Here is a 12,922-nt window from a genome sequence, read left to right as displayed (position 1 = left end):
GTACACGCTATCGACGTACTGCGGTGTGGACAACGAATCAAATGATTGTTGTTTTGATATGGCATGCTAACAGTAGCAGCCGTGTACTTTCGTGAACAAAGGTTTGCGGCGTGCGAAAAAAAAATTATACGGCCATGGCACTGTTTCCTGAGAAGGTTAGAGTAAAGTCCTCCGTGCAGCTGGAGAATCACCCGCCGATTAAGACGCGAGGTAGCTAACTGAGCTTTAACCACTGTGAAGCAAGATGAACTGCTCGCCTCGTTTTTTCGGCTCTCGCGTCATGCTTGCAGTCTCTTTTATGATATCGACTTGACAGGCGCATAAAACCTGCTGCACGAACGCGGCTAGAAAATCGCACAAAGTCAGAAAGTGGTCACTTCAAGGTTGCAATTGCAAAGCATGTATGAAGTGCCAGTTATATTTAGCGGCTTAAATATATATCACCCTAATAAAGTGACAAAAAAATCACAGCATATCCACGGGGTGAATGATGATGAGTGGGGCGAAGCTACGGAGGGAATCATCTGTAAACCGTGAAACTCTTCCGTGAAATGCGCCCAGTACATAATATAAAGAGTGTGAAACATCGTGTATATATTAAACATCAAACTTTATTGTACTGTTTTACGTGGTCCCTTCATTATCACTTGTGATCGGTGAAATGCAAGGAAGAAGTCCGCTCACGAGCGAAAGAGCGCCAAGAGCGACCGCATTCCCCGCTCGCCCTGTGCGAATTAAAGGCAAGGCTAGAGGGAAGACAGGACGCGCGTTCCACAACGCGAGGTCGGTAGCATGCCCAACGAAAGCCAACGGAACGCGATCGTGCAAGTGCTCCGGCTTCGCATCGCCTCCCCGCAGGGGCGTCTGCGCGAGCAGGCGTTTGGTGTGTAGCGACACCACGGACCCGAGCTAACGGGGGGGGCTTCCACCCCCTCCCACGCTTAGCCGTGCGTGGCTTTGCCGTGTCCGGGGAAAAGGGGATCCTGGGGGTTGAGCCGACGCCGGGTGCTTGGACCTTTGAGGCCCCCCGGCAGAGGCAACACACCCCTTTGGCCCGTGCTTCACGCAGACGGCACCCCCGGGCTGACCCACCTTGGGGGAAATCGGCAGTCACCTCTTCCTATCCTACTCTACTATCTTCGCCTTTCTCTCGCACTTTTGATCTTTCCTGTCCGCTTCTTCCTTCTGCTTACTTCCTTCTTCCTGGTGGCTAGGGTTAACCATGCGTGGCCAGTCTTCCTTGGCTGGTCACGTATGGTTATAGTAGTTATGTATGGCTAGTGCTTGAAATACACTCCCAGGTTGGGCTCCAAGGTGGGCGGCCAGCATGACTACCGAACATTACCTTTTTTTTTATGGATAAAAATCCCCCGAACCCCAAAACTGATCGGCTCCGAAAGCGGGGTCGCACCGAAGCAACTAAAGAATTCACATCTAAATGCAACAACTTCACGAAGTTTTTTGTAATAACTTCGAAGAGTGCAACACCGATGCAGGACATATCGCCTTTCCCAATCGCCAAAGCAATCAAAGAATGCATTAACGGTGACTACGACGCCAGGAAAATGAGTTCCGGTGACCTGTTGATTGAAGTCCACAGTGAGCAGCAGAGCAACAACATCAAGAAACTAAACAAGATAGGTGAACATGAAGTCTCTGTTACACCACACCGAACATTAAACTATGCCAAGGGCGTGATCTCTGACAATGATCTCATAAAATGCACCGACGAAGAAATAACCGAAGCCTTAGCCGATCAAGGAGTTATTTCCGCCCGCAACATAACCATCAGAAGGGAAGGAAAAGAAATCAGAACAAGACATGTAGTGCTAACCATCGTGAGTACAACCCTTCCATCTGCGGTACACGCGGCATACCTACACCTGAAAGTAAGACCCTACATCCCTAACCCACGAAGGTGCTTCCGTGTCAAAGGTACGGGCATGGGTCGCAGTCATGCCGAGGAAAGCGGCGTGCGTGAAGTGCGGTCTTAGCGACCACAGCGATGAGGCATGTACGAATGATTTGCGTTGCATCAACTGCGAGGGCCCGCATGCCGCATATTCCCGAACGTGTCCTGTATGGAAAAGAGAAAAGCAAGTCAACACACTTAAGGTACAAGAGAACATATCATACAACGAAGCGAGAAAACGAGTAGAGTTTGCCCAGAAGGGCTCGTACAGCCAAGCGGTACAGAGAGGGCGGGTACCGCAAATGGTGTCAGTCAGCACTCAGGTCCAACTGCAGGACCTAGTGTCGGCACTGCAGCCCTCACGCAGAGAGTCGGGAGGTGCACAACGTGCATCTTCCACTCGAGGCCTGGAAGTCTGCGCTGCTGCTGGTACCAGCCAGCGCAGCACAGAGACCACACAGGCCTCACTAACGGTGCTGAAGGGAAGGCTCCCTACAAAAACCAACACCCTTGCAGAGCACGTCCAGCGAGGAGCACCTTTGTGGTGCTGACTCATGGAAGTATGCCCTGCAGACACAGAAGAGTCCGGAGAGGCTGCTGCTAACGGCAAGCCTCTAAAACAACCTGTCGTGCCCCCCCCCCCCCTTGGCAGGGAAAAGGGAGCCGACATCCAGTCAGTGCCCCGGGAAAGGCACATGACCAATTTGTGACTCTATCTGACCCTTTTTGATTTTCTTTCTGTCACCCACGTTTATGTTTTTAGTCACACTACCCTGACAACAATACAGCGTTTTTTTTGTTTTTTGTTTCTTTTTTTATTCTATCATGGCATTCATAGTACACTGGAATTGTAGGGGCCTCATACCAACTTGGGGGACATTAAAGATATTATAGAGCACTTTTCACCTGTAGCAATTTGTCTACAAGAGACAAATTTAGGCCCGAAGAACATCAATTTTTTAAAAGGTTTTACAGTTGTACGAAAAGACCGCGAGAACGCCAGCCGACTGTCAGGAGGAGTTGCCATAATCGTACAAGGTGGCATTCACCGCGAAATCAAGCTAAATACCTCCCTTGAAGCCGTAGCTGTAACGGTTTTATCCCACAAAGTCATCTCCATCTGTTCATTATATACCGCCCCATGAACATGTAACCCTTCAACAACTCGATGACATAACAGCACAGCTACCAGAACCATTCCTTTTAGTTGGTGATTTTAATGCACACTGTACAGTGGCGTAGCCAGGAATTTTGTTCGGGGGGGGGGGGCTCACGTTGCAGCGCGACCTCCTCATCGAATTTTTAGAACGACTAAGTACATGAATAACATTTATTTATTTATTATTTTTTTTTTTTATTTATTTATTTATTTATTTATTATATCCTCAAAGGTCCCATATGGGACTTTACATGAGGGGTGGGCGTCATAAAAAAGCGGTATCGATGAAGGTGTATGTTAGGATGTGGTTGAGTCTGCTTCCTGGGTGGCATTTTTGAAGCGCGCAAAATCGCGGATGAGTGCTGCTTCGTTCGGAAGGTCATTCCAGTCTCGGGTGGTGCGCAAAAAGAAGGGCTGCTGAAATGAGGTGGTGTGGGCACATGGCGGAATCACAGCATTTGGATGACTTGTGCGATGACCTCGATGGACCGGCTGGATGAGGTGGTTGTCACGGGGGGTTGAATAAAAGAATCTGTGAAAAAGGCAGAGACGTGCAATAAGACGACGAAGAGCGAGGGTAGAAAGATTTAACTGGGATTTGAGGGCGGAGACGCTCGAGTAGCGGGAATAATCTGAACAATGAATCTGGTTGCTCGGTTCTGTACTGACTCAAGTATTTCGATATGATTAGTTTGGTGGGGGTCAAAGACAGCAGCTGCATACTCAAGTTTTGGTCTGACAATGGTTTTATAAGCGAGTAGTTTAACGGAAGGTGGTGCCATGGAAATGTTACGGCGTATGTACCCGAGAGCGCGGTTATCGGAGTGAATTATGTGATTATATGGTCGCCCCAAGATAGGTTACTCGAAAGATGGACACGCAGGTATTTAATCGAGTCAGTAGCAGCTATATGACAGTTGTTGATTGTGTAAGTAGCCGGCGTGTGGTTTCGCGACGATGGAAAAAATTAGTAATGTTTTTTTCGCATTAAGGGACATCAACCAGTGGTACACCACTGCTGAATGCGTGAGAGGTCATGCTGTAGAGAGACATCGGTGGGGTTATTTATAGGGCGGTAGAGGACACAATCATCAGCAAAAGACGGATGTTAGATTCAACGGAAAGCGGAATATCGTTAATGTATATTAGGAATAAAAGAGGCCCTAGGACGATACCCTGGGCACGCTGGACAAGACATGCGAGAGGTCGGAGAGTGATCATTAACATGCACGAATTGTTTACGGTTTGTTAAGAATGCTTTAATCCAGTTAAAAACATGCCGATGAAGGTTTAGACGCGAGGTTTTTTGATGGAGACGGGAGTGGGGTACCTTATCGAAGGCTTTTTCAAAATCTAAGAACAGTGGTCAATTGGGATGTTACGGTCCATATGAAGGTGAATGTCGTGCAGGAATAATGTTAGTTGGGTCTCGCATGAGTGATCTTTACGAAAGCCATGTTGGTTTGGGTGAAAGAAGTTTACGGATGATAAAAATGTAGCAACATGAGAAAAGATGACGTGTTCCATGATCTTTAACAAACACTAGTGAGCGAAATTGGTCGGTAGTAACCTGCAAATGAGCGGTCACCTTTCTTGAAGACCGGAAAGACCTTCCCAACTCTCCAGTCTAATGGGACTTCACCTGTGTCGGGTGACTGCTGAAAATGATTGACATATGGAACTGCATACATGTTCAGTATTTTTCAGAATTTTGGCGTTTATGCCATCTTACCGCATGACGAAGAGTCTTTAATTGGTTAATAACTTTTACAATTCCCTCTGAATTGAATACAATCTTTGGCATTGGCGGAAAAGCAAAATGCGGAAAATCAGGAAGTTCGTTGTTAGGTTCGTTAGTAAAGACGGAACAAAATGCAGAGTTGACGGAAGGAACGTCGCAGTCGGCAACGGGGGATCCAGAAGTGTCACAAAGAGAGACTGTGGTTTTCGCCCGGTTCATAATTTTCCAAAAGCGGCGTGGGTATGTACATGTATTACCATGTACATACATTGTCACTGGTATTACCATTACCATGTATTACCAGTGACAACTTGTATTAGATGCTGCAAATCACTTCTTGAATGCTGCCCTCTGTTAAGAACGATTAAGAAATGTGTTTTTTCGTAAAGATATTATGTTGGCATGCCCGCAAAATCTTTCCAGGAATAACTGTCTTCAATCTTTTCAATATTTTGTTTTGGTGTGTGTGTAACAGGTACGGCAAATATCACGTAAACTTCGGAACTGCATCAGCTTTGAACTGAAGAGGTGCCTGATAACAAGAAATGAAGTCCACAGAAATAACCAGGATTTTAATGCAGATTGTTTACGCAAAATGTTCATCTTTTTGCACAAATGATGCGGCCAGGGAAAAGCAAGAATGGGAAAGTACACCCCGAATACGGGCAAAATATAATCACCGGAAACAGTGCGCAGTATGCTTACGCAAAACTTCACAAATGTACATTTAAATATGCAATCAATAAACGGAACTAAGCAATGATCACTATACATAATGGCCAACTGATATGTCCTTTGGGCCAAGCTGCTGTCTCGGACGCACCGTGTAAACAGAACTATAAAGGAAGAGCGCAGAAATAACGAAAGAAACTACTTCCAAACTGTTTTAAAAGTGCGAACCACTATTGTGCACTCAATTTAAAGGAAGGTTGCCGCTTGTAGTTCAAAAAGCAATGAAGAACAAAACGACAAATGAAAGTAACAATGCTGTTAGTACGGCCTCCCAATAGTTGAATTTGTTTGGTAACGCCGCGTATGCCGACCTCTCAGTGAACAAGGTGAAGCTGTCGATTGGCTGGTAATGTCCACCTGATGCCCGTATTCTTATGTTTATATTAGGTCACAGTGTTAACTGCTAAAAGGTACAAAACCCTCACGGCTTTAAAAGGTGGTGAACAATAATATTGCGTCAGAATTACGGGCTCATTGACCTGAACTCTGGAACAGTAGTGTCTTTTCCTTTCGTTTGCGCTGATTTTTGTCCTGCTCGGTATCAAAGGACAACGTTGACCCGGCGAGGAAGCTTAGCAAAGCGGTCAATGACTTCCGACACGCTGATGTCGACATTTCTGTGGGCGTACAGAAGTGCCTGGCCAACCATGCGTTCCTCAGACATCGTGGAGCGTAAGTAGTTCTTAAGTAACCTCATACTTGAAAACGTTCCCTCTGCGCTGGCAGTGGTCACTGGAAGGGTGACTAGAATCCGGAGTAGCTTGTACACATTCGCACAGAACCTGCTGTCGCAATGAGAGAGGGCATCGGTTCCTGTACCGGGGCCCTGGTTTGCTGCTTTGTTCGCCCACTTTGTCCACCATAGTCGCAGTTCTCCAAAACCAGCCCTCGTTTCGACGTCATGCGCAAAAACGGTCAGGAGATTTTCTGCTCCTTTCTCCCGATCATCTTGCATTGGTGGTATTGCGGATGATACAATTAATGAAAAGTCCTTTAGAAGTGTCCTGTGCTTTTCGAACCGTTGGTTTAACTGGGCTAGTACGTGGTTCATGAACGGAATGAACAGGGTTCTGCGAAAATATTCTTCCGCACTTTCGAATGCATTGCTCCCAAGGTTTTGCTTCCGGACACCGGCTCGACGGCTGGTGATCTCCACATTCAGTTTTTCTGCCAATGCCTGCATTTGTGCAAATATTTTTGAGAAAGAAACATTCGTGTTCTTGCGGTCACTTTCAATTGTCTGCTGTATCACTTCTATGTCGTCAATGGCAGCGCTCATGTCGATACTCCTCGTCTGCAGCTTCTTTGACAGTGGCAAAGTCAGTGCTAACACGTGTTCCGTCACATGCAGGCTTACAAGGAACGCTGGTGAAAAGAGTGCCAACATTAGACTGTTTGCCTGCACTGGACTTTCGCCATTTCTGTTAAACTTAATCTCCTCTATTGCTGCGATCAACGGCTCAAAGAGGCTCACAAATGAAAGCACTGCATCGTGCTTCTCGGCCCAGCGCGTTTCGCATAGTCCCAAAAGGCGCTGCCTTGTAGGCTCAGGACAGCTCAAACTTATCACTTTTCGCAAAACGTGTGAGCGGCTAGAAGATTTACGGAAAAAGGCTGACGTCGCCTTCAGAGTCCCAAAACAGTTTCGAATGTCTGTGATGGAGCATGCTGCACACACAACTAGATAAAGGGAGTGACACGCGCAGTGAGTACATAGAGTGCGGCTGGATATTTCTCACGGACAGCAGCTTGAACACCATTCGTTTTGTCGGCCATCGAACTTGCACCACCGTAGCCTTGACCACGGAGATGCTGCATGTTAATTCCCATTTCTATAAGGAGCCTTATGATGGTGTCGGCCAGGGCCCGGCCATTTGGTCGTGAATTGGCACAAAGCCTAAGAACACTTCTTCGATTCCGTTCGCATCCTTATTAAGGTACCTTGCACAAAGAGTAAGCTGCTCGATACCCGCAACATCCGTCCTTTCATCAGCAAGTACGGAGAAGCAGCCTGCAGCGTTTACTTTTGCGACTAGGCTTTCCTTGATGATTGCGGCAGAGATTTCTATAATGTGGTTTTGTACATATAAACTAAAATATGAGGCCTTATTTGGGCAACTTTCCAAATGCTTTTTTTGATCTTTGTCGCCACAATCCGCGCGCATGCGAAGCAGCTCTTTGAAGTTGCCTGTATTTGTAGAGGAGGCTGTGCTTGAATCCATGGGACCACTGTCTCTATGTCCACGGAGAGCCACACCTTGCCACCCGCAAAGGAGAACTGTCTCAACAATAGGCTGTAACTTCCTTCGGATCTCTCTTATTTGAATTTGCCTGCCATGGTCCAGCTGATCAACAACACTGGGCACACATCCTGAGAAGGTTTGAAGAAAACTATCGGCTACCAGATGAGCGTCAGTGTGATATTTAGTGACTTCATGTGCACCGAACACTTTGAGGGCGTGCTTCCACTTTTGAAATGGCTTGGATACGAGGGCCTTAGTGCGCGCATGTTGGCCCTTGCCAATCTCACTTCTGCTAAAAAGGACACACACTCGGCAAAACGCACCCTCTTAAAGCGCTGAGAAGCTAAGCCATCGGTACCTGTCCAGCCAAGCCACGTAAACATTCGTTTCTGCTTAAAATCGTTCATAGACTTAAACATATAGCATGGCGGAGGAATCCAAGGAGAAGCTAGCAGTTGATGTTTTGTGTCATCATCCACTTTTGAGCCATCTGTGTAGAGCCCGATATCAAACTTGCTTCTGCTAACATTTTGAGGGTCATAAAAAGATAAATAATTAAATAAATGATAATCAGGCTGAAGCCCAATAAATCCCACCACCCGGGTGACGCCGCTGGTTGGTGGTGTATGAGAGCACGAAAAATTTCGGGGGGGGCTGAAGCCCCATAAGCCCCCCCCCCTGGCTACGCCCCTGACACTGTACACTCTGGGGCAGTGAGAAAACTGACAACAGAGGGCAAGTGATAGAAGATTTCATTCTATCAACCAACACATGTCTTTTAAACTCTGGTTCACCTACGTATTTCTCACCAAGCTCACGAAAGTTTAGTTGTATGCTTTAGCCTTTTGTCCACCAGCATTTTTAACGATTTTAAAGGGAGGTTCTCGATGCCTCATAGGAAGTGTCACATTCCTGCCATCGTGCAAATGACATCCAAGTTTCCTACCATAAGCCTATAAACCGCGCCGCTGGAAGCTACAAAGGCGGAATTGGCCTCTGTTTTAAGAAGACCGCAAAAACCGAAGACGCACTTACACCCGAAAGAGCATAGACGAAATGAATGAAAAACTCACATCAGTACTAATCGCAGCACAGAGAAAAAGCATACCGCAATCATAGAACACTGGCGAAGAAGCTAAACTGCTGGTGGACACCAGAATGTACACAGGCAAGAAACAGCAAAATAAGGCATGGGGTATCTTGAAAAGATACCCACCTACACTAACTTGATAAACTTCAAACAAAACCAAGGCGAGAGCGCGTTATGTCCGGAGGCAGCGAAAATCATCCTGGCAGAAATACATATCTACATCAACAGCTCAACCACATCAAAACATGGGGGACCAGGTTCGAAAGTTCAACGCGACTACTCCCCATACACAATACCCATACTTACAGACCCAGGTGCACAGACATCCTAGAGGAGCAAGCAGAACATTCTAGGCGAACATTTTACACCTATCCAGCTCAGCTAACTACAGCAGTCTTCCTTACGTACAAAACAGGCATCCGACCGAAAAGCAGAAAAATACCGTTAACAGGAGGTTTAGATAAGCCGTATAACGCACCTCTAACACTCCAAGAGCTAAACACTGTGCTCTCAGCAGGGAAGAAGACAGCGGTCGGTCCGGACAGAATCCATTACGCAATGCTCGCGCACCTATCGCAACGTGCTGTAGAAACACTACTAAAGTTCTTCAATCGATCGGAAAACGGGCATAATGCCCACCAATGGAAAATGGCAATCATTGTCCATTTCTAAAAAAACTGGAAAACCACCGACGGCACGGGCAGCTATAGACATATGCACTTACAACTGCATAGCAAAATCATGAGAGCATTAATAAACATCAGGCTAACATACCCTCGAAATAGAGAATTACTAGACTGTCATCAGTGGGGTACAGGAAAGGCCACTCAACAAACGACCATCTTGTTCGCCTCGAACACACAATACGCGAAGCATTTTACATAGGCCACTGCCTAGCAGTATTTTTTGACCTGGAGAAAGCCTACGACACCGCATGGCGGTATGGTATACTGAGAGACTTGGCGAATCTAGGATACCGCGGCAGAATGCTCAATGCCTTGGATTGTTCTATCAAACCGCAACTTTCAGGACGGCTGGGCTGCACGTTATCACGTGTTTTCGTCCAAGAGAAGGGTGCCGCAGGGCTGAGTATGAGCACCACGCTTTCATCGTCAAAATGAATTCAGTAATAGAGTAATCCGCCCTCCATCATGCACTCACTATATGTCGACGACCTTCAAATAGCATGTCGCGTTCAGCATATCCTCATGTGAAAGACAGCTCAGCTAACCATCAACAAACTGACTAAATGGGCAGATCAAAATGGCTTTCGGTTTTACTCAGAAAACCGTTACCGTTCTTTTCGCAAAAACGCGGCTTGTATCCGGATCCTGTTCTCAAACTAAACAGTAGCTTACTACCGCTCAAACAAGAACACCAGTTTCTGGGCTAGTCTTTGACAGCAAATTAAAAACTTCATCGCTCATATGAACAGCATAAAAAAGAAGGCAAACAAGGCGCTTAACATCCTAAAAATGCTATCGCGGAAACACGGGTGCAGATCGAATTTGCCTTTTACGCATATACCGTTCAGTCGTGCGCAGCATACTTGACTACGGCTGTGTTATTTACGGGTCGGCAAGGAAGTCGTACCTCAAACGTCTTGATCCAATACATAATCACGGATTGCGCTTGGCGATAGGGCGTACAGAACCTCACCCGTCGAGAGTTTGTATGCTGAAAGCAACGAGCCTTGCCTGGAACACCGAAGAGCGCTACTGACAGTATCGTACGTGTTAAAAACTCGATCGAAACCAAGTCACCTATGCCACACCATTGTTTCTCACATCAATACCAGAATACAGTACAACAACAGGCCGCACACGATAAGACCACTTCTCCTACGCTTTGAAGAAATATGCCTCGAATATAAAGTACCAAATCAGGCGCTCAACGTAGCGCGAACGCCGGAACGACGGGCTCCATGGTTGGGCTTCTCACACTTCACTGATTTTGCATTGGCTCATTTAAGGAAAAAGGAAACTCCACGGAAGCACATTATGCAGGAATTCCTAGCGGTACAAGAAAAATATGACAAACATTCTGAATATTACACTGATGGTTCAAAAACACAAAAACACACAGGAAGTGCCGTTGTATCAAAACACTTAGAATCCTCCATCAGACTGCCGCAGTTTGTGTCTGTCTTTACAGCAGAAGTATATGCTCTTTTTATTGCTCTAGAAGAAATTCTAGCTAGAAACCACAAAAAGGCAGTAGTATAATCTGACTCCCTTAGCGCATTAAAGGCCCTACATACAAAATCAGAAAGCGAACCGCTTCTCGGGGACATTTTACAGATGCTAGAAACAGCTGAGAAAAATGGCAAGACAATCCGTCTAGTATGGGTGCCGAGCCACGTTGGCATCCAAGGAAACGAAAACGCAGACAGAGTAGCAGCAATGGCAGTTCACAATAGAGTAGCAGAAATAAATATACCATTCAGAGACTGTTTTAACAGATGCCGGACATCCTTCAGGGCGAAATGGCAAAAAGAGTGGCGGTCTCAAGTGCATAACAAGCTTCAAACTATCAAGCCTATTTTACAAGAATGGAAGTCATGCTGTCATCAAAAGCGCTTCATCGAAGTAGTACTATGTCGCCTGCGGATAGGTCATACTCACCTAACCCACAATTTTCTACTGCGAGGAGAAGACCAGCCACAATGCCAGCATTGCAAGGAACCTCTGACCGTAAATCATGTCTTAATAACATGTCCACTTTTCGAAAAAAGAAGACACGATTGTTTTAATGAAATCTACAAAACACGAACACCTCTCCACCCAATGTTAATGCTACCAGAAAATGCAATCATTCCCATAGAGGACGTTCTTGGGTTTCTTGAGGCTACAGGTCTTTTAAACAAAATGTAAACGAAAGTTTGTTTTATGCTCCTAACTTAAACCTATTAAAATCCACCTAGTGTCTGGCGCATCATAGCCACTGCTGCTTTTGCGCCATAAAACCCCACATAATTAACTAACTTCGCATCGCCTCATGGTTCCATTTAGCGTCCCAAAACCAAATATATTGCTCAAGGTGTGCCTTGCGTTTTTCGTAGACATAATTTCTTTATCATGTACATTCAGACGAAAAGTTGAAAGCTCACTAGAGTGTATCGCCCGCAAAGTATGTCTTTTAGTGTGATTTAACTCTCGTACGGCAGGGTCCTCGCGCCGTTGCCGGTCCACCTCGCCCGTTGACGATCGGGCGAGGTGGCTACATAGAACTACTACTACTACACTTTAAGAAAAACATCTGGCGTTCTTTCGTTCTGCTTTTACAAAACATCTGGCGTCTTTCGTTGGTTTATTTCATCAATCAACGGCGTTTTAAACAAATTTTTTATTGTTTAATCACGCACAGGAGAAATCTCACCAGGCACTACCTTGGAGGTAAACAATGGCTGCTAATGGGAATGAGAGACAGAAGAAGTCGGCTTTTAGCTAACACTTACACTTCTACTTCTACTAATGTTTCCTACTGGAACATGCCAATGGCTGCTAATGGGGAATGAGAGACAGAAGAATTCGGCTTTTAGTTAACGCGCACGCTGCGAATTTTTTATTGTTCAACAACGCACAGGAGAAATCTCCCACCGGTACCACCTTGGAGGTCAAAGCGTAAGACTTGTTACGGACTACTACGATGACGACGACTACGAGGGACGAACGAGTGCCGCCTTAAGGAGCTTCGCCCCTAAAAACAAAGCAAACCTGCAGAACGATGTCAAAGCTTGCTGAAAATGCACAGACGTCCGTTCCGGCGTGATAAAGCAGCCTTCCCGACGCGTGAATTGCAGGCGCCGAACTTCTGACAATGTGCCGAGTTCAGTTGAATTCAACCAATCGCGCAACGCTAACGATATAACGCGAGTGTAAACGTTCAACAACGACGGGTAGGTTTCACGAACACGGGGAATCAAAACACAAAGTTGTTTCACCTACAACCGTAACTGGACTTTCACAATGCGAGTAATCATTACTGTAGTCGCTACGTGCATGCGCCGCGTTACTTACCTATTCAGGCAGTCAAAACGAACGAA

The sequence above is a fragment of the Rhipicephalus sanguineus genome, unplaced genomic scaffold, assembly GCF_013339695.2.
Source record: "Rhipicephalus sanguineus isolate Rsan-2018 unplaced genomic scaffold, BIME_Rsan_1.4 Seq374, whole genome shotgun sequence".
NCBI classification, from domain to species: domain Eukaryota; kingdom Metazoa; phylum Arthropoda; class Arachnida; order Ixodida; family Ixodidae; genus Rhipicephalus; species Rhipicephalus sanguineus.
Note: the sequence above shows the minus strand (reverse complement) of the source record.